Genomic DNA, 27511 nt, shown 5'->3' on the forward strand with positions numbered 1-27511 from the left:
AATAGTAGGTTTGAACACTGTACTATTACAGTAGGTTTTGAACACTGTATTCCAACATTCTAGAATAGTAGTTGAACACTGTATTAAAACTGTACTATTACGGTCGTTTTTGAACACTGTATTCCAACATTCTAAAATAGAAGGTTTAAACACTGTACTATTACAGTAGGTTTTGAACACTGTATTCCAACATTCTAAAATAGTAGTTTTTGAACACTGTATTCCAACATTCTAAAATAGTAGTTTTCAACACTGTACTATTACAGTAGTTTTGAACACTGTATTCCAACTTTCCAAAATAGTAGTATTTGAACACTGTATTAATCCAGTGAAGTCTTAAATCCAAATAAACTTTGTTCTTCTTAATTTTTGTGTACAGTTACGAATTGGGGAAAAAGAACATCTACACTGTGTGCCGTCTGTTAGGTGGAAGAAATGCACTCCTTTAGAAACGTTTCATGTAAAACTCGCAACCAGTAATTTCCCATGTTGTTTGTATTGCAAAGAGCCTTATTCTTTCGCCGGACTCAACTGGCTAAGTCCAGTGTTAATGCTTACGTTATAAGCTCGGGAGGTTTCTTCAAGACTTGTTTTTCTTACCGAAACCAAAGCGGTGAAAAGACTTGAAAATTCAACTTGCGTGAACATAGGCTGTTGTTTAAAGTTAAGTTTAGTCCACGACCTTTGAATGTTCAAGTCTTTTCAACGCTACGGTTTGGGTAAGCAAAACACGTCTTCAAGAAACCTCCCGAGCTAATAACGTAAACTTTAACACTGAACGTAGTCAGATGAGTCCGGCGAAAGAATTAACACTTTTTACAATACAAACAACATGAAACTTTGCGGAAAATAACTGGCTGCGAGATTTGCATCTTGCGTTTCTAAACGAGTCCGTCTCTAATGTATGCTTGGACCAAAAAGTTAGTCCCCTTAAAATTAAGCGTTCTTGAATTATTATCGGAAACAAAACATTTGCTAAAATCCGCTATAACTTTCTTGAATGTTGAATTTTTTACCCGAAAATGCTTTGATTCTTTTTACACTGGAACTTCTTATTTACGCGCAATCTAAATAACAGTAACGTATTTACGGCGATGAAGGCAACATTCATTCCTTCCATCTTTCCTCTTCTTCCTGTATTCAGCTCCAACTTGAGATGGACGCACAACTGAAAGAAATTAACTCCAAATAAATGACACGATTCAAAAACAAATTTTGAGGTTGAGCGCTTTGCAGAAAAATTTGCTGAGATAACCTGACATTCAAGGATAATTTTTCATAGCAAATGTTGTTTTCGTTTCGTCTCTTTGTTTTCTCTGTTATAAAGCGTGCAAAATTCTCTACGGACTATGAATAAAATATGACTAATTAACGCTAATCAGCATATCGGAAACAATAGGACCGGGAGAACAATAGACCCAGAAACAACCTATAGGTAAATTTGACCCCTCTTTATTACACGAAGCCTCCGTGGCCTAGTGGATAAGCGCGCACTTCTTGACTTAAACACATGACGGCCTATCTCTCTGCCGTCGTTTAATTTAAGTTGTGTTGCGGCTTAAGACGAATGGGGAGGGGGGGTTCCAACCACCAACCGGCCGTTTTACTTCTTTTTTTCTTAAACTTAGATTTTCTTTTTTCTTTTTTTTTTCCGAAGATATTTTTTACCAAGGAATTAGCAATTTTTTAACTTTAATTTTTAAATTGGTGCCAAAAAAAAGAAGAAGAAAAAAAAAAACAAATTGTGCACCAATAAAAAAATCAAAGAAAAAAAATACTTATTCCTGGTTTCAAAAATCATATCTTCGCAAAAAAAAAAAAAAAGAAAGAAAAACGCAAATCTAAGTTTAAGAAAAAAAGAAGTCAAACGGCCGGCTGGTGGTTGGAACCCCTCCACTCCATTCGTCTTAAGTCATAACACAGCTTAAATTAAACAACGGCAGAGAGATAGGCTGTCATGTGTTTAAGTCAAGAAGCGCAAGCTTATCCACTAGGCCACGGAGGCTTCGTGTAGAAAAGCCAAATGAAACGACGACAGAAACACGATAGGAAAAAACAGTTGTCCCAAAACCGGCTAAATCTCACAGCAGACAAAGAAAAAAAATTAATTGATGCCCACAGCATAGATTGAATTTAAATGGAACGTTTAAACCTTTTAAATTTAATAACTGGTTTCTGAGTAAGCTGCAAAAATTGCCGAATGACTGAGTAATTCATCGAGAAATTAAAAAAAAAACCCAGATTGTCAAATTCAGTGTCGCTTAACCGATAGCAAGTGTGAACAAAATCAAAGGCTCCTGTGAGCCAACTCGTGAATGCAGATGACACATAGTAATTGAAATTTAGACGGCTACGGAAACTTCCTTGAAAGCTAAAAGAAATTATATCTTTGCCCGATTATGTAACGAAAAATAACAATTCTTGTACTATAAAAATGATTGTCAAACTGTTCTCTACAGATTTAATAAGATTATTTTGATGCGCCGATTAAAAAAAAAAAAATCACGTGTCTCTTTTTTTTTCAAAGTTCATAGAAGCACGCCATGTGCGGCTACGTCATGCAAATTCGTGTCCCCGATAGTCCGGGGCTACTGGATTTTGCGATCGGGCTAGTGGATTCTGACCATCACTTGCCCGGCAAGTGAAGTTTTTTTGGGAATTAAAATTACAAAATTACTGTAGGGCAAGCCGATCTCACAAAGGGAAATATGTTCAACAAAGTATCGCATTACATTTCATGCCCGACATAAATGCGTGAAATTTTTCCTTTGGAGTTCAGTCCACGCAATCGTCAAGTAAAAATAATGAAGTATGACAAGCTCTTGCTAAATAAGAATTATTTATCGACCGCGTCCTTTTGCTTTCCCATAAATTACCAGTTGTAAATTTCGAAAATGAAACATTTTTTCCCTTTGAAACCTCTATGAAAGCTGACAAGATCTTAAAGTGTTCATTTGCATAATTTTGTTTACGACGTCAATGATGCGTGACATGGCACGTTCCACTTTCGCGTGAAAACTGACAAATTAAATTATTTTTTAATTAAATTATTTCTAAATTAAATTATTTTTAATTCTTGAAAGAAACCGCACTTCGTAGAAAAAAACGAAAAAATCCTATAACTTTGCTCAGATTCAACGAAAAATCTCCATTCTTACACTAAAATGATTGTCAAATTATTCTCTACAGAATGAATGAGAGAATTCTGACGCGTCGTGAAACAAATTTTCACGTTTTTTTTTTTTTCACTAATTGAGTTTACGACCCCGGACTTTCTGAAAAACTGAAAAAACTTGAAACTTTGCTCAGATTGAACGAAAAATCTCCATTCTTGCACTAAATGATCGTCAAATTATTCTCTACATATTGAATAAGAATTTCCTGATGCGCCATGAACAACAAATGTTCGCGTGTTTTTTTCCACTAATTGAATTTAAAACTCATTCACTGCGCACGCCCGAAAGTTAACGACAAAACCGACTGATCGACTGATCGACCGACCAAGTCGAGAGTCAGCTATCGCTATAACTCGTTCATTGCGCATGCGCGCATTCACGAGTTAACAATACTACATAGTAAGAAAGAAACGTTTCTTTGGTTCTAATTAAGATGTGGGTCTCATTTTCATATCTGTGATCTAACGTTTTGTTATACAAAGGAGGTTCCTACCTTTGAGTGTGTGGATGAAATCGTTAAGTGTGATAATTGAAAAAAGGTTATTGAGGAGTACTTTCCTGTGGTGCTGTTTATTATGCTGTACAAGGTGGTTCTAAGTTTTGCTGTGGATGAAATCCTAGTGAGATCATTCAACTGAAAGCTACTGAGCTTTACTTTCAATTTCCTGTGGCGCTATTTCTTATGCTGTACAGGGACAAGGCGATTCTAAATTTGGAGTCGGCGGATGAAATCCTCAAGTTTAATTATTCCAAAGAAAGCTACTGAGCAATACTTTCTTGTGGTGCTGTTTGTTATGTTGTACAAGGTGGTTCTAGCTTTTGAGCCTGTGGATAAAATCCTAAAGTGTGATCATTCAAATGAAAGTTACTGAGCAGTTCTTTCCTGTGGTGCTGTTTATTATGCTGTACAAGGTGGTTCTAAGTTTTGCTGTGGATGAAATCCTAGTGAGATCATTCAACTGAAAGCTACTGAGCTTTACTTTCAATTTCCTGTGGCGCTATTTCTTATGCTGTACAGGGACAAGGCGATTCTAAATTTGGAGTCGGCGGATGAAATCCTCAAGTTTAATTATTCCAAAGAAAGCTACTGAGCAATACTTTCTTGTGGTGCTGTTTGTTATGTTGTACAAGGTGGTTCTAGCTTTTGAGCCATGGATAAAATCCTAAAGTGTGATCATTCAAATGAAAGTTACTGAGCAGTTCTTTCCTGTGGTGCTGTTTGTTATGCTGTACAAGGACTCCGCAGTTGGCGGAGGAAATCCTCAAGTTTAATAATTTCAAAGAAAGCCACTGAGCAGTACTTTTCTGTGGTGGAGTTTGTTATGCAGTACAGGGTTGTACTAAATTTGGTTTCTCCGGATGAAATCCTCTACTTTGATTATTCAAATGAAAGCTAGTGAGCATGCAGTAATTTCTTGTGGTGCTGTTTGAGTATTCAAATAAAAGCTACTGAGCAGTACTTTCCTGTGGTGCTGTTTATTATGCTGTACAAGGTGATTCTAATTTTTGAGTCTGTGGATGAAATCCTAAAGTGTGACCATTCAAATGAAAGCTACTGAGCAGTACTTTCCTGTGGTGCTGTTTATCATGCTGTACAAGGTGATTCTAATGTTTGAGGCTGTGGATGAAATCCTAAAGTGTGAACTACTGAGCAGTACTTTTAATTTCCTATAGCTCTATTTCTTATGCTGTACAGGGACTAGGCGTATCTAAATTTGGAGTCAGCGGATGAAATCCTCAAGTTTGATTATTCCAAAGAAAGCTACCGAGCAGCATTTCCCTGTGGTGCTGTTTGTTATGCTGTACAAGTTGTGAGTCTGCGGATGAAATCCTCAAGTTTGGATATTCAAATGAAAGCTACTGAGCAGTACTTTGTATTTCCCGTGGTGCTGTTTCTTATGCTGTCCAAGGACTAGGCGGTTCTAATTTTGAAGTTGGCGGACAAAATCCTCAAGTTCAATTATTTCAAAGAAAGCTACTGAGCAGTACTTTCTTGTGGTGCAGTTTGTTATGTGGTACTGGGTGGTTCTAAATTTGGAGTCTGCGGATGAAATCCTCAAGTTTGAGTATTCAAATGAAAGCTACTGAGCAGTACTTTCCTGTGATGCTGTTTATTATGCTGTACAAGGTGGTTCACACTTTTGAGTCTGTGGATGAAATGCTGAATCCTTCCAAATGAAACCTTGACATCATTACTGACTAACTCTGTTGGCCTGCTTTAATTTTCTTAGTTAACTCTAGTCTTGTAATAATAATTGATAGATCAAAATGATTATGGTCTGAACCTTACAAATCGCCCTTGGCAATTATTTGACCTACAACTTTCCTTTTCATTTCAATATTGATTATTAACAGAATCTCACAACTGTGTCGGTTATTGAATGGACAACTGACAGACAGCAAAAATTGTGACTATCAAATCATTTCTGAACCTCAATACATCTGTACTGAAATGCAATACTGACCAAGGTTTGATTTGAGAACGTAGCATTTTTGTTATAGAAAAATTATATCACCTTTGAATTCTTCTCACTGAAACTATAATTATACTGTATTTATTGAATTAATTGCCCACCTTTGAATAAGCGCCCACCCTGAAAGCCTAAAAACTTAATAAGCACCCACCCTTGACTAGACACCCACTCTGAAAGCCTCAAAACTTAACAAGCGTTCGCCCTCGTATAGGCGCACACCCGGAAAGCCCCAAAACTTAACAAGCACCCACCCTCGAATAGGCACCCACTCTTAATAAGCACCCACCCACCCCAAAATATTTTTTATGACTTGATCATGTTAACTTTTGCTCTTTGTTTTGTCTTGTGAAGTGAAATAAACGTGTTATCCCTTTTCTCTTTTTGTTATTCTCTAAAATATCCTCACTTGCTGAAAATGTTGGGGAAATAATAAGTGCCCACCCTTGAATAAGCACCCACACTCATGGGCCCAAAATTAAATAAACACCCAGGGCAGTTAATTGAATAAATACGGTAATATTATGACCTGTTAAATTTGAACTGATGTTAATCAACTGAAAATTAACTTTAGCTCATACACTGAACTAAAAACTCAGAAGTGGCCAAAAGTTGAGAAGGCAAAAAGGAGGTGTACCTGACTAATTATGTCTTTAAATCATGACTGAATAAAACTATCCATCATGTTATGTGATCAGACAAAAGATAAGTTCATGGATAATTTATAAAATAAGTCAAATGATTGCCATAAATATTTCACTGAAACTGCAAATTTTTATAAACCAAAATTTGAAATGACCACAGGAAAAAATCTTCAATGACATCTTCAACTTAATAATTTAATATAATGTCCTTGCTATAAAGATGATCTGGCAAAATTTGAACTCATGACAGGCAAAATTACACAAAAAGCTCTTAGACTATTAGGGATATAGAATGGTAAATCAGAGACTGCAAGACCCTTGTTTTAAAATCCGACACCAAGACTTCATTGTTTCCATAATCTCTGAGCCCATGACTTTACCCTAAAATATATGAGCCTGAGACTCTTGCGAAATTCTGATTGTTGGACAATTTTCAAGTCGATATTACCAAAAAGAAGGTTGTAATTCTTCATGAATGTGTTCATTGTTCATTGCTTCCCACAGAAATACACTAGAACCTTTCTTTTCTTGCTTGATGACTTATGAGACTTTGAGACTCAAATATTCAAAATTTAAGACTTTGAGATGGTCCAAATTCTAGCAAGCGTGAGATCTGAGACACTAACTTTAAACTGCTAGAATAAAGACTCAGTTGTTATTTTTTGGAGACTCGTCGCTTTCAATATACCATACTATACCTCGAGACTTCGAGACTCAAATGTTCAAAATTCAAGCCTTCGAGATGGTCCAAATTCAAGCAAACGCAAGATCCGAGACACTAACTTTAAATCGAGAGAATTCAAGACTCAGATAATATTTTTTGAAGACTGGTCCTTTTCAATAGACCATTCTATACCTCAAGACTTCGAGTCTCGAATATTCAAACTTCAAGACTTAGAGATGGTCCAAATTCAAGCAAGTGCGAGATCCAAGACAATAACTTTAAATTGGGAGAATTTAAGACCCAGATGATATTTTTTGAGACTTGTTGTTTACGATAGACCTACTAGGTATATATAAAAGCACATCCCATTGTTCCTCATCACTTAATTTAAGGTCAGCCAAAAACTAAGTCCATGGATAATCAGTACGTCAATCAAGTGTCTTAAATGTTTCATTTATTTGAAAACTATGAATTTTTAAATTATATCCTAAAATTTGAAACGAGAACCAAAAAATGCTTCAATCACATCTTCAACTCAACAACTTAATGTCCTTGATGTAGACATGATCCACCACAATTTGAACTCGTGACAGATAAAAATAATAGACGAGTACAAAAATTTGACTTAAAGTTTCATATTAAGCACATTCCATAACTCTTTTGCTCTAAATATTTTACATTCAGATTGTAAGATTTTGTAAACAACCTTGATTGATCCCTTTTAGGAGGCCCAAAAGGGTTTTTAGCCTCGAGAGCGCATGTAACCCACCTACGTATACCATACCTAAGATGTACATGTCAGCAGAATAAATCAAAATGTCTATCAAAAGTCACGTGTCCAGAACACCAAAGGGGAAATGCAGCATAAAATTGTGTGAATTGGAAATAAATTATGCTGCTACTGTAGAATCATTTGTATTTATCTCAAAATTTTGCACAGTAACCTATCTTGATTTTTTGCATGCATGCAACATTCGATATGCTACTTCAAATAGAAATGTTTGGGAGAAAGTTTTCCAGAGGAATTTTCTGCATGTGAAAAATGCCATTTTTGAAAATAACACAAAATCTACTGGACAAGTTTTTGTCATATTGTCAGAGGAGTGAAAGAATGTAGAGTGCTTTCCAACAGATAACCTACTTAGTTTTTGAGATAATTTTAGAGGTCCTTTTTGTACAGCTGACCTGTTGCCATGGTAACTGCGATCATCAGCACTAGCTTAAAAGTATTGTCCAACAACTGAGTTAAAAGCTGTTTATAGTTTGTCCACATGATCAGATGTGCATTGTTTTAATCTTTCATCATTTCACAAACACTACAACAATGGAAAACCCTTACGAGCCTAATTAAATCTACTGTATATACTGTACCTTATATCAGGTATCAGGTATCAGGTATGGCAAGCAAATTTAAGCGCACCGCAAAAGATCTCAATAATTCTGTTGCAAGTACCCCAATGAAGCCCAGCCCAAAGGTACTTAAAGTTAACGATGAGGAGGAATCAAAGCTCGGCAAAATATTGGAGGAGATTGCTCAAATGAACCGAAAATTAGACAAATTAGAAACCATCGAAGAGCATCTGACGCGTGTCGATAATGACATTAAGGAACTAAAGGAGTCCTATACATTCGTCAATAATACTGCAGATGAATTAATCAAGAGTCGTAATGAGCACAGTGATTTAATCAAGAGTCTGGAGAAGAAAGTAGCTACGATTGAAGCGCATACTGAAAAGTTGCAAAGCGAGATTGTTGACATCAGGGCGCGCTCAATGAGGAGTAATCTGGTTCTTTACAATCTGCCAGAGAAGGAAAAGGAAGATCCTTTTAAAACAGTACGCGATTTATTTTCAGTTAAGATGAAAATAGACGAAAACCAAGAGATTGAAATTGAAAGAGCACACAGGATCGAAGGAAAGAGAGATGACGGCAAACCACGACCGATTGTCGTAAAATTCCTACGTTACCAAGATAAGGAGTATGTCAGGAAATCTGCATACCTCCTCAAGGGCACCAGGATAGGCATCGTGGAGCAATTCCCAAAGGAGATTGCTGAAACAAGAAAACGACTGTACCCAATTATGAAGAAAGCTAAACAGGATGGAAACACTGCAAAATTAGTCAAGGACAAACTTTACATCAATGGCAGGGCACGAAATTGCGCCTGATACAGTCGCCAATGCGCCTAAGTTTTCCGTGTTGGCGACCAAGATTCGAAAGTTAGTCACCACATTGGCGACCAGAGCCCTTTGCTTTATCCTACTTTTATGTATTGTGCAATAAAATAAAGCTCGAAAAAACAATCGGTGCGAATGGTGAGGTTTATTTGTAGCAAAACCGTCACGAACTCTCCGTCAACATCCGCCATCTTGGATAATTTAGACGCTACGCTGTATATTGTGCATTTAAATGTCCCTTTTGCTAACAGTACATATTGTGAGCTTAGAACATGACCGCATGAGATCTCTGAAAATCCAAGATGGCGGATTCCTTCGCTTGGACTTTCATAATGAAAGTGATTTAAATTTAAAATGAGCGTCGACGAGGATCGGGAAGATTTATTTCAAATATTGGTGCGCGTACAACCAGGACCGAGGATGAGGTTTTGGAATTCGCACGGGTCGTGGAAGAAACATATGCCGACAAGAAAAAGTGCCGCTCCATGGCCACGTGGGATTACCGAAAGACAAATTGGCAATGTCCCTGGTGCTAGAGGATATTCCTTTACGACAAGAAATAGCAGCTACAATTACTTCTGCTGATGGAAACTGTCTTTCCAATGTTGTTTCGTTAGTTTTGGTGGACGATGAGACGAAAATGAGTCTTGCGTTTGCTCGTGGCTGTTGAGCTCATTTTGAACTGTAAATTTTGAATAATTTCCAAAAATTAAAAAAAAAACTTACCATGTCACTGCCATGTGATGAAATGTTAGTGATGTTCATTTTTTACTGTAACCAGAATTGTCGTTTGCTATTCTTTAGACATCAACAAAACCGTCCAGGCATTCCTAATGCTAGGAAAGCTTACGATCGATTTGATATTGTCATCCATGATAACGCATTTTCAATATTTTTTGTTTTCGTTTTGGAAAAAAATGGCTACTAACTTTTTGGACTTGGCGACCACTTTGGAATATTTAGGAGCCAAATGTCTCCTTAAGAAAAAAGTTAATTTCGTGCCCTGAATGGTCAGCGTTATAGGGGACCGTTTTGAAAGCAGGGTCAGATGTTTGATCTTATCCACAAAGATAAGTGTTTTAAGCACGTATTAGACCATAATTATTATCTCTTTTCGTTCCAAAATTTACTAAGATTCGCTTGAGAATAACTAATTATCCAACTTGCGATGAGGAAAGAGAGTAAAACTTGTAACTTGTGTGGATATGAAGTGAATCATAATCAAAGGTCAATAACATGTACCATCTGTTTTAATGATTACCACTACAATAAGCATTGTCTGCGATTAGCTATTCTTCCCAGCAGTGATGAAGTGTTTACATGTTATCAGTGTTTGGATAGTTGCTTGCCTTTTAATAATCTTGATGATGATAGCTTACAGAATAATTTTGGAACAACTAGAAATGAACTTAGAACCATGTTAAGAAATCAAAGAAACAGACTAGACAATCTTATCTTTAACCCGTTTGGACAGCAGCAACAGGAAGCGTTCTTCCATAATGACAGAAATTTTACAGATGATAACCCCGTTAAGACTTGTAATTTCTATTCCACAGAGGAATTTAACAGTTCAATCACTTCCAGACATAACACAAATAATGCGCTATCATTGCTACATTTAAATATTAGGAGTATAAGGAATAAGTTTGATGCCTTTTTAAATTATTTACAAACATTGACTCATACATTTTCTATTATAGCACTTACTGAAACTTGGCTAAACGATAATGACAGCAATATTTTGATCCCCGGGTACAATTTGACTAAGTTTAATAGGCAAAATAAAATTGGGGGAGGGATTTGTATTTTCTCAAGAAATGATTTAAATATTAAAATAAGAAATGACTTAACTATTGAAAACAGCGCCAGTAACATTGAGTATCTCTTTATTGAAATTTTAAATGAGAAATCTAAAAACATAATTGTTGGCGTCATATATAGGCCTCCTGATAACATATTTAATGATTTTGAAAGTGACCTCAAAATCGTATTGTCAAGATTGGATAAACGAAATAAGCCATGCTACATCATGGGTGATTTCAATATTGATCTTCTAAAATATGATCAATGTAATTTCTCAAATTTATTTTTTAATCAATTTTCATCATCGGGTTATATACCACTAATTACAAGACCAACACGGATAACTAAATCTATTGCAACACTAATAGATAACATTTTCACTAACAATTTAAGTCACACTGAACACCTAAGTGGTATCATGGTTAATGATATATCTGATCATCTACCTATTTTCACCATTACGAAGCATGAGATGCACATTAATACTGTGAGCTCTGAATCAGGTAGTTATGTAACTAGAATAATAGATAAGAAATCTCTAGATTCATTCTCTAGTTGTCTTAAAACCTGTGATTGGCTAACCACGTTATCTAAGAATGACCCGGCGGAGTCTTTTAAAGCATTTCTCGCTGAATTCTCTGACCATTATAATAAACATTTTCCAGTTAAAATGACTAAACGTATAGGTACACGAAGGTATAACAATTTATGGATAACAAAAGGTTTAAGAAAATCTTCAAAAACCAAGGAATTACTCTATAATAAATTTTTAAAGAGTCCGACATTAAAAAATGAACATGATTATAAATTATATCGAAATAAATTGAATCATCTAATCAGAATTGCTAAAAAGAATTATTATTGTAAAAAATTCAGTCAAGGACAAACTAATATAAAATCGACGTGGAATACTATTAATGAATTACTTGGTAATAGAAAATCATATAACTCTCTTCCCAGTTCTTTTCTGAACAATGAAAATGATGAAATCAGTGATCCTAATTTGATTGCAAATAAATTTAATGAATTCTTTGTAAATGTTGGGCCTAATCTAGCTATGAAATTTGATGACGGTTCGGATGAATTTTACAAATTTCTAAAGGGAAATTATTGTGACTCCATGTTTTTACATGACACTACATGTGCTGAAGTAAACAAAGAAATTGATAAAATGGCAAACAAATCAAGTTGTGGTATTGATGACATAAACAGCAAAGTAGTTAAACATGTCGCCCCTTACATATCTCTACCCCTGTCTCACATTTTTAATCTTACTTTTTCAACTGGTAAAGTCCCAGATGAATTGAAAGTAGCTTTGGTAGCACCGGTGTATAAATCATCTGATAAAAATGTATTTTCAAATTACAGACCAATCTCTGTTCTCCCCTGTTTTTCGAAAATACTAGAAAAACTGATGTACAAAAGATTAATGAACTATGTAGATAGAAATAAAATTTTATTTGACCATCAATATGGATTTCGAAGTAAAAGCACTACTGATTATGCAATAATTGAACTTGTTGATAAAATAACACAAGGGATAGAAAATAACCAGTTCACTGTTGGTATATTTCTTGATTTATCAAAGGCGTTTGACACAGTAAATCACGATATTCTTCTAAAGAAGCTCTCTTTCTATGGTATACGCGGAAATTGTCTTGCGTGGATAAAAGATTACCTTACCAACAGAAAACAAATTGTTATATATAATCAAATCAGATCAACAGAAATGGCAATTACGTGTGGGGTCCCACAAGGATCTATTCTTGGACCATTACTTTTCCTAATTTATATTAATGACCTAAACAATTTTACCAAAAATTTATCTACTATATTATTTGCAGATGATACTAATCTGTTTTGCTCAGGTAAAGACATAAATGAACTCGAGTGTAATATAAATGCGGAATTAGTTTATGTTCAAGAATGGTTAACACTAAATCAACTTACACTCAACATAAAAAAATCCAATTACATAATATTTAGAACAGCAAAGAAACAGTTAAAAAAAGCACTGACTCTTAAGCTTGATAATAAGGAGATCCAGAGAGTAGATAAAACTAAATTCTTAGGAATTATAATTGACCAGCACTTAACATGGAAGAATCATATTGATTATATCACTAAGAAGATAATAAAAGCCACCGGTATGCTATGTAGGATTCGCTTCTATGTCAGTCAAGTACTCTTGAAAATATTATACAATAGTTTGATTTACCCTTACCTGCATTACGGAAATACCGTTTGGGCAAATAATTACCCCACAAGGCTAATGAAATTGTTCAAATTACAAAAAAAAGCACTACGTATCATAACATTCTCTCCATATACCGCACCATCTCTTCCTCTTTTTATAAAGATGGGTCTCTTAAATATTTACCAAATTAATGACCTACTAATCGGATCTTTCAGTTTTAGTCTTATCAGTAAATCGTTACCCACCTATTTCAGTGACCTCTGCATTGAAAACACGCAAGTCCATGATTATAATACCAGGAGTTCAAAACATCTACATAAGTGTTTTAACCGAACTAACTATGGAAAATACTCTTTAAGAAGTAAGATAGTTGATACATGGAACAAAACTCCTCTAGAAATAAAACGATCTCTTTCTATACATGTTTTCAAAAAGAAAATGAAGCAATTCCTTCTCTTTCAATGATTATGATATAGGCGTTAACTTACATAATTTTACTTGCACCTTTTCCTCCCGACTTCAATGTAAATTGCACTATGTACTTCTTATGTTACTTATAATTATGGGAAATAAACATTCATTCATTCATTCATTCATTCACTGTCTCTTTATGGCAATGAAGTGGAAAGAATCAACCTACATACTATTTTTAAAACAGTTAGAGTCCAACACAAAATGCTCAAAAATGCAGAGGAGCAGATGGTCAAAATAATTTGAAAATATTTCCATTTCTGGGCTAAAATGCCATTCAATTAATGTGAAGAAAAAATTGGATTTGATTGTCCTGTGGTATTATTCAGTTACTTGATTTATTTGTATTTTTATGGCGCATGCACTCCATATGTTTTTTATGCAACATCATATATTTTCTGTAGTCAAGTATCATGACAAAATGAGATTTTGAAATGGAGACAATTTACAGACATCATAATAAGGGGTATCGAATGGTCCCTTAAAATTTCCTAGTGCTCACAAAATTTGGCCTTTGCTTGATTTGCTTGGAAAAATTTAATGAGTGTTCACTTGCTCATGCTCGGAAAATTTTCACAACTGTTCGCATGCTTAGATTCTGGTTAAAGTTTGCTCGATTGCTCAAAATTTCGTAAAACGTGCTTTGTAAGTTTTTTGGTACAGAAATAAATGCGTGGTACTGAACTCCACTGAATCTGGCTGTCACGTTCAGTTGAAAGCACTCAACAATAACATAAGTTAACACATACCATAACCAGGATTGTGATAAGATGAAATTTAAGTCTTGTGTATTGTGGTGGTGTCACTCAGACATCTAAGCTTTGCTGCTAGTGGAAAATTTATGAAATGCTCGGTGCTTGCCAGTTGTATTTTCTGAAGTGCTTGCTACTCGCAAGACAATTGCTCCTGCTCGCAAAAAAACTGCAATGCTCGCATGCTCGCAAAGACCATTCGATACCCCTATAATATCATTATATGAAAAATTGTCTCAGCTGCAGACATACAGTCATGGAATTAGCATTCTCTTATACTTTCAGCTGGCAAATTGTAACTAGCTAAAAGAACTGTCTCGCCAAAAAAAACTGCAGTGCTCGCATGCTCGCAAAGACCATTTGATACCCCTATAATATAATTAAATGAAAAATTTGTCTCAGTTGTAGACATGCGGCCATGGGGCTAGCATTCTCTTAAACTTTCAGCAGGCAAATGAACTAGCTATAAAATTAATGAAATTAACCAAGTCTCTTTGATTCACTTCCACACTACATGTATATTCAGACAGTCAAATAGTCAATCCACCATTGTGTAAATGGAACAAATGAAAACTATACCAAAAAGCCAAACTTTTAGCTGACAATGGAAACATCACTGCTTAATTGATGCCAAAGTTATTACAAATTGGTACTGAAGTAATACTTTTTGCTTAATTTAACCAAAGTTGCTAAGTTTTCATGATACTTAAACAAACCTATCAAACGTACGGTACTGGCCTAATGTTCCTTATGTCTCAAAGTTCAATCATTCTATCTGGACATCATGCAATATCTTGAAATACAAAAATTTAATCTTAATTGGTTTTAGAAAAATTAATGTTCACATCCAGTACGCGCTGACATATATGTCACAATCCTGGAGTTCTTTATAAAATTAATTATCTTGTTTTGGAGGAAAAAAGGCCCCACTGCTCAACCAAATACTCAACCTATCCCTAACCAATTGAAATGCTTGATCACAGCTACAATCTTATGTCTTAGCATAGCCAGTTAGTGCATTGTAAATGATGTCAAGGCAGCTTTTAAAGTACAGCCTTAATGCAGACTATATCCTGTTAGCTGAAAGTTGTCAGTAGTTTTTTGTTTGATTTGAGTAATGTACAATGTTTGTACGTAATCGAGTGCATGGATACTGGCAGAAACCTAATAGCTTCCACGGGCTTTGACTCTCCTGATTGTGAGGCTTTCATGGCTTGAAAATCGTTGAACTTGTTGTAAGTTGTTGTTCTATACTTTTGTCTGATTTTGTTTGTTTAGACAATAAAGCACTCAGAGACATGTGCATACAGATATATCAGAAACGTTTTGCTGTGCTTCATCAGTAATTATAAATTAAATTAAAGTTTCCCTACCTTTGCTTCTCGTTCCAGCTGATTGCCTTAAAATCTTGCTTCTTTGTTCCTGAAATATCATCTAAAGGTTCCAGCTTGCATTTAATCGGTGTACCTGTACGAAATAAGATGAGATAGAAGATAAATATATAAATTCAATAAATAGAGAAAAATATTCATTAATTCAAGACCTTTTAATTAATAGATGAAGTTAAAACAAAACAAATTTGAAAATCTCAGATTCAGAATGGGGGGGGGGGGGGTGGGGAGAGAGAGGACTCCCACATAAAAGTTAAGTGATTGGGGTGGTCATCAGAAATTTTGAAAACCAGAATTCTGTTTTGTAGGCAGGGTCAGAACAATTTTTACCCTAAAGAGGTACCAACTCTAAAACAATACACTGACTGACACTGACAATAAAATTTTTAATAGCATTTAGTCATTGGATCCATGTACACTTTTGACGTGAATGGTAAAATTTAAAAAAAATTAAGTGAAAAAATGAAGAACACAAAACCAGTGTTTTGCAGTTCTAAAAAAACCCCACTAATTTCGAAAACTAAAGTTGGTGCCTCGATCAAGAAGCCCCACTGTCACTGGAGTGGTTGATTTGCAGTTAAACAACAACAACAACCAACTTGAAAAATTTTAACTGAGGGTTCAATCCTTGTCAAAATTTCTTGGGACAACTAACAAAATACAAAAAGTACAAAATTATTTGAACACTGGATATTTTTAAAACAGCCATCATTAGGTTTATCATAATTAGTGCCATAATTGGGAAATCTTGTGACCCCTTCTCACCTCATAAACAAATGCTCTCTTGAAGGTTGATGGTTTCCAGGCGTCTATATTACGCCCGGCATTTACCTGGAGAGATCGAAATAACAACTATGTTAAGACATGAATGCTAGAGTGTACTCTACTTTAAATAAAAAATAAGATCCAACTATCACCTGCAGGATATTTGAAAATAGGGTTAAGTGACATGGCACATCTCTGGATAATTTGGACTTTACTATAAATCTTGTTTTGAAGGACAAAAAACCCATCTCTCAGCCAAATGCTTGGCCTACCCCTAACCTACATGTATTACATGTAATTAAAAGTGCTTGAACACAGGTATAAGCAGCGCCAATGAGCTATTTTGTTAATGATGTCAAGGTAGTCTTTAAAGTGCAGCCTAAATGCAGACTGTTCTGTAAGCTGAAAATTATAGTTTTTTATTTTATTTGAGTCATGGAGATCTACTGTATGTTATCAGGCACATAGACACTGGCTCAATCCTAATAGCTTCCACAGCCTTTGACCCCTGATTGTGAGGTTGTCATGTCCTTGAAAATAATTAGACTTGTTGTAAGTTGTTGTTTTATAGTTTTGCCTGATTTTGACTGTTTTTGTTTATTTGAACAATAAAGCACTCGGGAATGTTGCGTGCATATGGATTTGTCAGAAACCTTTTGCTGTGCTTCATTTATAATTAATTATAAATTAAATTAAAGTTCCCCTACCTTTGTTTCTCATTTCAGCTGATTGCCTTAAATTTTTACTTCTTTGTTCAGGACATCTAAAGGTTCTTTGTATTTATTTGATGAGCCTGCATGAAAGAAGATGAAATAAAAGATAAATATAAAAATTCAATAAATAGAAAAAATAAATAACAAAATTTCAATGGATGAAATTTCAACAACAAAACATTTTTAAAATATTCTATACACATCCTACTACAAAAGTGGCCATACAGTTGAGAATTGTCAGTGATAACTCTAACCTCTTTCTAACTATTTGTCCTTTCTTTTGTCCATTTTACTCATTTGTGCTCAAAGTTCCAATTGATATCAAGCCCCCAACAGAGAGCTGTTCCATTTCACGTTTGGCTGTACATTTCATTTTGCTTTGTTTTGCATTTTTTGGTGGCCCTAGCTGACGCCATGCTAGGTCATTCATATCATCCTTAGCCATTTCCCATTGTAATCTATTTAAGAGTAAGACTCAACCATTTGATGCTTATCACTAAACTCCTAGCTGTAACACTGAAACGTTTGATGCAATACTAAGCAATTTTGTGTTGATCTGTACCATAGATGTTATATCCTTGACCTGTTGTGACGCTGTGGCATTCGACATCATACTGAGCTATTTCACACAAAACTGTGTCATTTGAAGCTATGGTCAACCATTCTTCATGAACAACCTAACACTGGATCATTTGCGATTACAATGTGTTGATTGAACATTGGAAACTAGTCAATTTTAACCTCGAGATATATTTTTAATTCTATTTTATTCACTTTTATGATAAGGATGATGTAGGATGATTCGTCTTGGCTAGTAGTCTGTCAGTATGTGTTTGTTTTTTGTAAACCGTAGTACGTAGTTTGTTGTTGATGTCACAGGTAACTACGCCCCTTATGTAATCTGAATTTATAAATAAATTGTTGTTGTTGTTGTTTCTTCTATCTCCTTAGTAAACTGTATGTCAGTGTTCTGTCTGTTAAGGTGTTCATGAAAATCGACAATTTTGTCTTTGTCTACTGCTGTAAAAGAGTTTTAAAAATAATTTTCATTTGCTTTACTAACACATATTACCAACTTATGGCTGCTGTAAAGGTATTGTCTACGTACCGTAACCAGAGCAGTACTGTCCGTTTGTAAGTTGCAAGGGCTTGTTCCTCGCATAACAATTTCTGCTACTAACACCAACGGAAACTGGTGAGCCCATGGCTGTTCTGTGTAACTGCTTGTTGTGCTTGCCCTTGTACTGAAAGTAAGTAGAAGTAAGGCAGAGGTTAATTTAGTCCATTAAGTTATCTGTAGGCAGTGTCAATTTTGTTGTAGAGTTCTTGATGGAGGTACATGTACCAGAGTACAGTCTAGAGCCAGTTGAAATGGAATACTGATTATCAGTGATTTCAAATCAAGACACAAGTTTGTAGTCATCAGGTATCTGTACCGTCTTAATAGCATCAATACAGTTCTTAGTAGACTGTAGTTTGTGTCAGGATTTGTTTGTCAACGGTTTCAGACATTCAGTACAGTAAAGACAGCTGGTAAAGGAGACCCACAGAATGAGACTATGGGTTGCATACAGTGTAGGTATGTTAGGTTGGTGTAGTTTTGGTAGTCTGTCGAGTTTATATGGCTGCGGTATGCGGCACCTCAGTCTGTTGTAATGTTGTACGTCAATAATGTCAATTTTCTTAAGTTCAAGTAGTTTGCTGTTAAGTTTAAACTGAAGTGCCGGCATCAGGTCTTCTTTTAGTAATTTGCATGTCCATTTGTCGTTAACTAGTGTGTCATAGTGATCTGTCTTGCCCATAACAACAGTCACTCATCCTTTGTCAGCGGGGAGTATGACGATGTTTTTGTCATTAATTTTTCAGTCGTTTAAGTGCTTGTCGTTCGTTTTTAGTCAAGTTACTGTCAGTAAGGGAGGTTGATTGTATAGTAGACTAGATTCTACTTCTGATGTTATGATTCAGATAACTCTCTCTGATGAGACAGAACTGCCTCAACACTAGATAAAAACACTAGATACAATAACCTCAGTTGGTATATGTTTGGGCATCACTGAGTGTTTACATATAAGTCCATAGGAGGGCACCTGGGTTTTAGTGTTGTGTAAAGGGCGGGAAGAAATATTCCTGACCCAGTTGTCATCTGTCTTGTGTCATTTTCTGTCATGGTCATTCGCGTTACTAGCTTGTTAGCTCGTTTCAATATAGTCAGTATGGCATCAAGTAAACTTTTTTTGTTTTCAGTAGAATAGTCAGTATAAGTTGTTTAAGTTTGTCAAGTCTTTGTTGTAATTGAGTTTGCCTTTTGGTCGAGGGTCGAGGGTCGAGGGTAACTAGTCGAGGGTCGAAAAATTATTCAAAATTATTTTCAAATCATTTCTGAACTTCGTCGACTCAAAAATTCACAGGCTCGTGTTTACTCCAGTTTCCACGCCGGCGCCTGTTTTTGCCGTCATATTTTGCGGTCATATTTTTGTTTGTCAAACACTTTTACATTCCCACGGACTCTCCGGCGTGCTGAGCATCAGAATCTGGCAAATTCGAATTATAGCAGAAGATAACGTGAATGCTGAAAAGTTGGAGCTGAACTTTGGTACGAAAAACCCAGTTGACAAGTGTCAGCGTAAGATAAAATACCTGCTGGATAAGTACAAGGATGCTAAACAGTGGAATCGAAACCAAAGTGGTGGTCATATTAGAAAATCGGTCTTCTACGACAAAATCGATCGAGTCCTCTGCGTCTCTGTTGTCTACAGTGTTCACTCGCAAGCAAGGTCACTTGATTTCGAAGAATTAGACGTCTCAATATTAAGCGCAACATAAGCAGTTACTGCTTTATTAATTTTCTGCCTCAATTTGAGCTTGATTTAAAAGCAAAATACAAGCAATAACGATCAGGATTTGAACGTGTTCCATTATTGTTTTGGCGCGGAACAGAATAAATTAGAACAAAATATCATATACATCACCGCCATTTACAGTTGTAGACATATCTGACAGATTGTAGACTACAAATAGTGTTCAGTGCGGATAAAAACTTTCAGACAAAAAATTGTCACAACAAAATTTTTTGTTCAGATTGTACGAAGACAAATGCGAATTTGCCTGCTAGTGCGGATAGGCCCTAATCTTTTCATAAGCAAGTGAATCGTTAGACAAAAAAAAAAACACTGGGTTTCTGCTCTGAAATTGTTTTAAAACTTGAGTGTTACAACGATACGTAACAGCATCTTCAGCGTTCGCGTTATCTTCTGCTATAATTCGAATCCGCGGTCCGGAAAAAAATAATTTTACCATAAAAATTGAAAGGGCCACCAGATTCTAATGCTCAGCACGCCGGCAGACCGTGGCAATGTAAAAGTTTTTGACAAACTCAAATTCGGCAAAAACAGGCACCGGAAACTCAAGTAAACACGAGCCTGTGAACTTTTGAGTTGACGAAGTTCAGAAATAATTTGAAAATAATTTTGAATAATTTTTCGACCCTGGACCATTTACCCCCAACCCTCGACTAGTTACCCTTAACCCTCGACCCTCCACCCAAAGACAAACTCGTTGTAATTTGTTGTTGTAGTTCAGTCTTCTTAAATTTGCTTGATCAAATTTTGTTGTTGTTCTCATTATTTTCATATGAGAACAACAATACATATTAAGCAAATAAAAAAAATTCTGTCTATCAGGGTCAAACAGAAACAAGACATTAATGGAAAGTTTACATTAAGCAGTGTAGCTAAAGAGCTGGTGTAGGTACATCACAATACAGTTACCCTCCGCCGCCCCGCCCCCCCCCCCCCTCCCCTTCCCAACCCCATTTACGTAAGCATTAAAACTACCAGCAATCAAACATTAAATAAATATACTTTAGAATTCCGCCAGAATGGATTCATTTGAAAGTTGATAATGCTGAACAATGAAACAATCCAAATATTTTAAGCTTATAATAATAATTTAATAATAATTTACCAATTTATATAGCGCATATTTACATGTGCTGATCAATAGCGCTTTGCAATCATATGTTTAAAAGAAAACGAAAATACGTTACCATGAGAATAAAATAAACTAAGTTACAAACTATAAAAATACTTCATAAAAAGATAGGTTTTAAGTCGAGATGCACTAATGCACAAATCAGTTCGAAACCTCAACATCCCTATGGACATGTTAATGTATGCAATCCCTTGGGAATTGGAAGATCTTTAAACCTAGAATTACTGCACGAATAATCACAGTTCTTAATTATGAATTAAAACAAACCTCTTGGATAGCATTATGAAGAGACTGATGGATTTCATGAGGAGTTTTTGACACCATTATATTATGCACAAGATTCACCGAGAGAGAGAGAGAGAGAGAGAGAGAGAGAGGTGACAGGTCTGTTAAGACTACAGCTGTATGTGTCCTGACTTCAAACAAGTCATTTCAAAAGAAACTTTTCAATATGACAGTACATGTTCACTTAGAACTCAAAAAAAATAATTAAAGATCAACTGTTCGAGGGTTGAAAGTGATCACAATCAATGTATCCAGAGAAGCCCCCCCCCCCACCCCCTCACGCCCCACATTTACCATCCTAAAAATTCCAGCTTTGACAAGCAATGTGCAGAACCCAAGAATGTAAATAGTTTTGCAATCTCGACAGCAATTATCTAGTTGCAAAATTTATAGAGATTACGGGGTAATGTTTTTTGTTCTACCAAATAAAGCAGAAAGAACACTTTTATTTACTCATTATACAACAAACCTCGCGTTTGAAATGTTTAGCAATGTTTGTCATTCCTTTACAAGGAACGGTACCAAATTCTCTTACATCGTGACAAAACAGACTCTTGAATTCAATTCTTTTGAATAATGTACAGTTCCAGAAAATATCCACACTCCCCACAAAGGAGGTTTTTTATTTTGCACCCCCCAACCCCTTAGGTAATTCCAGTCTAGCTTCATACTTAATGCTTCTAAAATTTTGACTTTTAAGACCTCCCTCCCCCTGGGAATTTCCAATGACCTTCCATGGGGTGGGTATGGATTTTTTCTGGAACTGCACAATCTATCACTTGCTTAAGTTTACACGATCCTGTCTATCACATTTTTCATTCTGTGTTTGTTTTTCATAGCCTGCTGACAGGCTAGCTGTTTGGATTGTTATTCCTACCTTACATGTATGTACAAGATGTCAAAAGCATGTCATCAAATAGTACTGTTGATCGTTGGGTTGGCACCTGCGGCCACCGCAAGAAGTCCACAAAACACTAACATGCCAGCTTGTGTCTGTGCGACGGGACCCCAGTCAGGTGGGTCTTCAAAAATTGGTCGCAATGCATTCACCTTCCAGCTAAATGAAATAAAATTTCTAAACGTAAGCCAAATTTGTCTCAACTTTTGAACGAAGATGCAGCCTAGTTGCCACCATAAGAATAGGATTAAATATGAGCAAACTGGGGCATGTTTTTAGCCTTGTGAGAGTTAAAAGGGGCAGGTATGGACAGTTAGAACTGCTTAACAATGCAACAAGGACAATAAATTATCCATTTTACTTACTTTTGATTTTTGTATCCAGTGTGGCAAGGGGGTTTTACTTTGATCCATACCGTCGATAATTAGGGATAGATACTTGTTGGAATGCTGTTTGGCCTTTTTCTGGTGTTTATAATTAACTTCTTGTGCTCTCTGCTGCAGAAAAAAAGAAAAGCAATACATTGTTGAATTGTTATATGACAGATTACACCTTCTTGTGTTTGATATATTACTTCACACTAAAACTGTGTCAAGCTGGATCACTTTATTTAACCAATCATTTCTAAACAGGGCACCTTAACAAGCTCTATATTTAACACAACAAGTGAACAAGCTGCAGGGGACCCAGGGACAGGCTAGAGCTGGGAGCAAGAAAGAAGGATTTGCTTCGGTCAGATTTTTACCTCCAATTTTTGGAACTCCCAATTTTTCGAACCAAAAATTTTCTGTTTCCGTAGAAGGTTCAAAGGTTCAAAAATTCAGTATTTCACTGTATGTATAAAAACTGGTTGTAAAGATTTTTGATAACTTTCATTGGTAAGTCAGAGAGTGGACTTGCCACAAGTCCACTTTCAATACTTACAGTAGTTAATTCCAGTACATCACATTCAGCTCATTGCTCCTCTCAGTAAAAAAAAATATATTCAACATCCATTTTTTTTTAATCTGTTATCAAAATGCTTATCAGTGCAAACAATGAATTCAAGATACCCCCAAGATACACTTGAATGAAGAAATGTCCCATGAAAAGCGTGAATCATAAACAATGCGATCTGATGGAGTTATGGAGCAATCTAAAAAGCTTGTGTTTATTTCATGTTTTTTTTTTATTTGTCTGCAAGAAACACGTAAATTTTAAGCCACAAAAGCCGCACATGTTTGTATTTTCTGACAAGAAGAATGCAAGTCAAACACTTTCCAGAAAGCTATCGGATCTCATTGTTCATGGTTTGTACCTCTTTCCATTTTATGCAGGTTACGCCGGAGATCTTCGACGTGGGTTTCCAAAGTTAATTGCTCAGTGTACTGGCGCACAATCATGGTCTTTGGCATAAAGCTTCGTGAGATGGAGGTAATGCCTGGCAATGCCTGGCTGACAACATTTTTCTAATTGAGTGTACACACCCTTTGAAATGACTCATTACCAGTATAACCCTGCCTTACCTCTACATGTCGCTTTTCCTTCTCATTCCAAACTAATCTAACAATTTTTGATGGCAATTGCTCAAGATCAAAATCTAATTAGAAAAATTGATCAAAATCGATAATAACAAATTAAAAAGCTTTTGCTATCAAAGAGTGCTGTATATTGAAGTTATTGAGTTGTTATGTACAGTGTATGTCCTGGGGCAGGCAGTGCTTGGGAATTTAATACAAGTATAACTATACCTGCCAACTTTTTCTGAGTCAAATGCGTAAGATTTTTGTCTCGTCATGACCAGAATTTCCGAAATGTCCCAGCCACTTCCAAAGACTTCTGAACATTGCTGAAAATGTTCCGAAGACCTTTGAACAATTTCAATTCCAATGGATTGTAGACTTTTGAAAGCTTTTGTGAAAATTTTAGCGGTGTGTGACAAATGCAGACTGCAGACTCAACATACTGGCCTTTCCCAATTCATTTTAAAAATAACATTGTGCAACCTTGACCATTCCACATCACGCGCTGTCTGCTTGGTACTACTCTAACGGTTGTCCTTGAGGAATAAAATTCGTATGTGCGCCAGTTTTGAGAAAACATTGTCGGCTGTGTTAAATGATCGAGCAATATTTTATTGTAAATTAAACCAATTGTGACATTCACATGTAAAATCCATGTTGAAACAACCACATCGTATGTAAAAGTATGTACACCCATCGGGTAAACTCGCAAATGACCAAGGCCTGTTGAATTGAATTTATCGGGTATCGAACGCCTGGCAAGAACGAAATAGCTGCCGATATTTTGATTGGTTATAGAGATATCCGAGTTCAAAGTTAGAATACCAAAAAGGTTATGTAGACGTGTTGCTCAAGTGGTCACCATGCAAAAGTTAGTTTGAATTTCAAAATCCCTGTGCGAGATTTTAGCTCGTAAAATTTCATAAACAACACATGCCTCCACAGCGGATTACATCACCTTGTAAATATTATGCCGCGAGCAAGTGAATCAGCAAAACTCCATGGAATCAACAACACTACATGTAGCACATAATTCTCGTTAAATTCCAAAGTTGCGAAAATCCAAAGTCTGCAAGTCTGCAGGTCTGCAGGTCTGCAGGTCTGCAAGTCTGCAGGTCTGCAGGTCTGCAAGTCTGCAAGTCTGCAGTCTGCATTTGTGGCACATCGAAATTTTAGCGTGTTGTGATACAGTCAGGGCACAAAGTCGACATTTAGCGCCTTTTTTTTGGGTAAATTGAATTGAATTTTTGTTAGTAATCATGTGTTAAAGAACAGTTCGTTCGGATTTGTGAGTCAGGTATGAGATTTTTATTGTCCTTGATGCGTGAGATCGATGTCTTTAGTCCGCAGGCGTGAGACCCACGCATGATGCGTGAGAGTTGGCAGGTATAGACTATAAGTCCTCTTAAAATCATAAAGTTTATACTGTACATGAGTAATTATACATGTATCGAAGTTCATATGAGCTAATTAACAAACCTCTTAGATGGTGTCATGAAGAGACTGATGATTTTCCTGAACAGTTTTTTCATCGTGAATGAGATTCACCTACAAAAGAGACAGATGAAACGTCCTGCGTTCAAGCGAGTCATTTTTAAAGAAATTTTACCAAATATGTGCTGAAAACTGACTGCAATTGAAGATCACCTCTTGGTTGGTTTTCAATGCGGAAAATCTACACCGAAATTGCAGTTTCCAGTCATTTTACAAAGTGGATGAATTTCCAACTAAAATCATTCCAAGATAGGTCTAAAACTGGCAGGCGTTTCAAAACCGAGAGAAGACTGGGAACCCGCTTCAAACCCGAGAGAAGACTGGGCACCGCAATGTGAGTTTTTCCCGCACGTTTCAATTTTTCCCGCGTCCTGCCGCGTCACGTCCCGCGAGAAATTTGGGTTATTTCGTACGACTTTAATGGCATTAATTTTAATCAATTATTAATACGTTGTTAACGAAGGGGGCTGTATGGAAATCTTGCCAAATCCAGTGAAGTCATTTGGCGGGAACCTTAATTCTATCGAAATCCATCGAGAGAAATTTCATTTATAATCGGACGGAAAGAATAGAAAACAATGAAATTACTGTCTTATATATCGCGTTAACCCGAGAAGGCAACTCATCCGAATTGTCCCATTTCATAACGACGCCGAGTTTTAAATGCAATTCAAAGAGGGCAGATTTTAGTTTCAACGTGGCTACAATGTTACGATTAAATGCTGTTTACTTGAATAGTCAAAGGTCAAAGTCGTACGGCTTCTTGAAGACAATGAAATAAATCTTATAAACCTAACAGTAAAAAACTGTCAATAATTACCACAGTTCATTTATCTTACCTGAAGCAGATTGTGGAAGACACGTCCACTGTTCACATTCGCCATAATTTCGACACGTTTTCGCAGTTTTCTTGCTCGAGAAGAAAAGTCTTGGCTAAGAAACGGGAGCAGATCGCAGCGATACCCGTTAAACGATATTTCTTCGCGTCTAATACTGTTAACAAACACTTTCTAGTCAAATTTTTTTAACTTCGTCGTTTTTCCTTGCTTCCCTCGTGATAGAAGTGCGAGCAAAAAATGAATAATGTATTCATGAACGACAGTGCAATTCAAAGAGTTTTGCATTCCCACGAGATAATGGTCGGAGCCAGGATCCTTGTTTGTTTGCCGTCGTCATCGTACCTGCTTAAAATGTTTCATGATGAGTGTGTAAGTGTGAAAAAAAAAAGCATTTCATATTCATTTTCGTAAAATCTCAAACTTGATTGATCAAAATAGGGAAGCTAGACGATCAGGTCTTTTTCAGCCCTGGCACTAAAAAGGCTACTTCAACTAGTTAAAATATGGCCAGAATAATAAAATTTCCATTCGTTTGCAATAATGCCTTTCGCCTTGCTTTGCAATCAGTATGGCATTGAGACATTCATGCGGTTTAAAGTATCAGTACGGTTTAATCAAGCATTATTGTATCGTGTGGTCCTCTGCATTCAATAAAAAACTATATTAAAAAAAGATGAAAGAGAGAGATAAAAAACGCGGTTGGTTTTGATTCTTGGGCTTAGATTGCTTCCTAATGCCCATTATGAGGGAGTGGTCGATCTGGGAGGGGCTGGGGGGGGGGGGGAGCGGTCCCGGAGGGGCGAACTTTTTTCATCCCAACTGAAAAGTTTTCACCCCGAGCCTGGGGACCCCCACCTTATACAAAGTTCTGGTTCCGCTACTGACATCCCAGAGAGATTTATGACCGGGGAACTAAGCGCCGGGTCGAGATCGAGAGGTTACAAATTTCATTTGGTTTCCTAATATAAATGAACTGTACTTTATAAATCACTGACCTATTAATACTTGTAATTTTGCTCTATGCCATTACAAAGCGTATTATCTTATTATTTCTACATTGAAATCTGTACTGATAGAAAAAGGACACACATAAAATGCTTCAGTAGATTAGATTTGTTTTTTAATATCCTTTTTCTCATATCAGCCTTTTTTTACATTGTATTGAAATCATATTCAGTTTTTCCTTTCATTTACAGATATACGATAATCATGTAATGTGATCTATTTTCTTGTCCATTTCTTTACTGTTGTAGAGGTTTCGTTGAAGTCTACTTTATCC

At 36.1% G+C, this 27511-nt stretch overlaps 1 long non-coding RNA gene across 5 annotated transcripts; it reads right to left on the minus strand.

Moving 5' to 3' along the window:
• Positions 1–143: 143 nt before the first annotated feature.
• Positions 144–25761, minus strand: LOC146481832 (uncharacterized). 5 transcript variants are annotated; one of them, XR_014864307.1, is made up of 10 exons: positions 25547–25760; positions 25379–25447; positions 22763–22894; positions 22377–22556; positions 18333–18468; positions 17219–17304; positions 16512–16577; positions 15729–15822; positions 315–1168; positions 144–252 (listed from the first exon to the last, which is right to left on the minus strand). It is a non-coding gene; the product is annotated as an uncharacterized LOC146481832 (long non-coding RNA). The 5 variants fall into 5 exon arrangements; XR_014864308.1 differs by having other exon boundaries at positions 225–278; positions 18333–18462; positions 25547–25761; XR_014864305.1 differs by having other exon boundaries at positions 225–278.
• Between the last annotated feature and the right edge of the window lie 1750 nt (positions 25762–27511).

The sequence above is a fragment of the Pavona decussata genome, unplaced genomic scaffold (assembly GCF_977016875.1).
Source record: "Pavona decussata unplaced genomic scaffold, jaPavDecu1.1 SCAFFOLD_48, whole genome shotgun sequence".
NCBI lineage: Eukaryota > Metazoa > Cnidaria > Anthozoa > Scleractinia > Agariciidae > Pavona > Pavona decussata.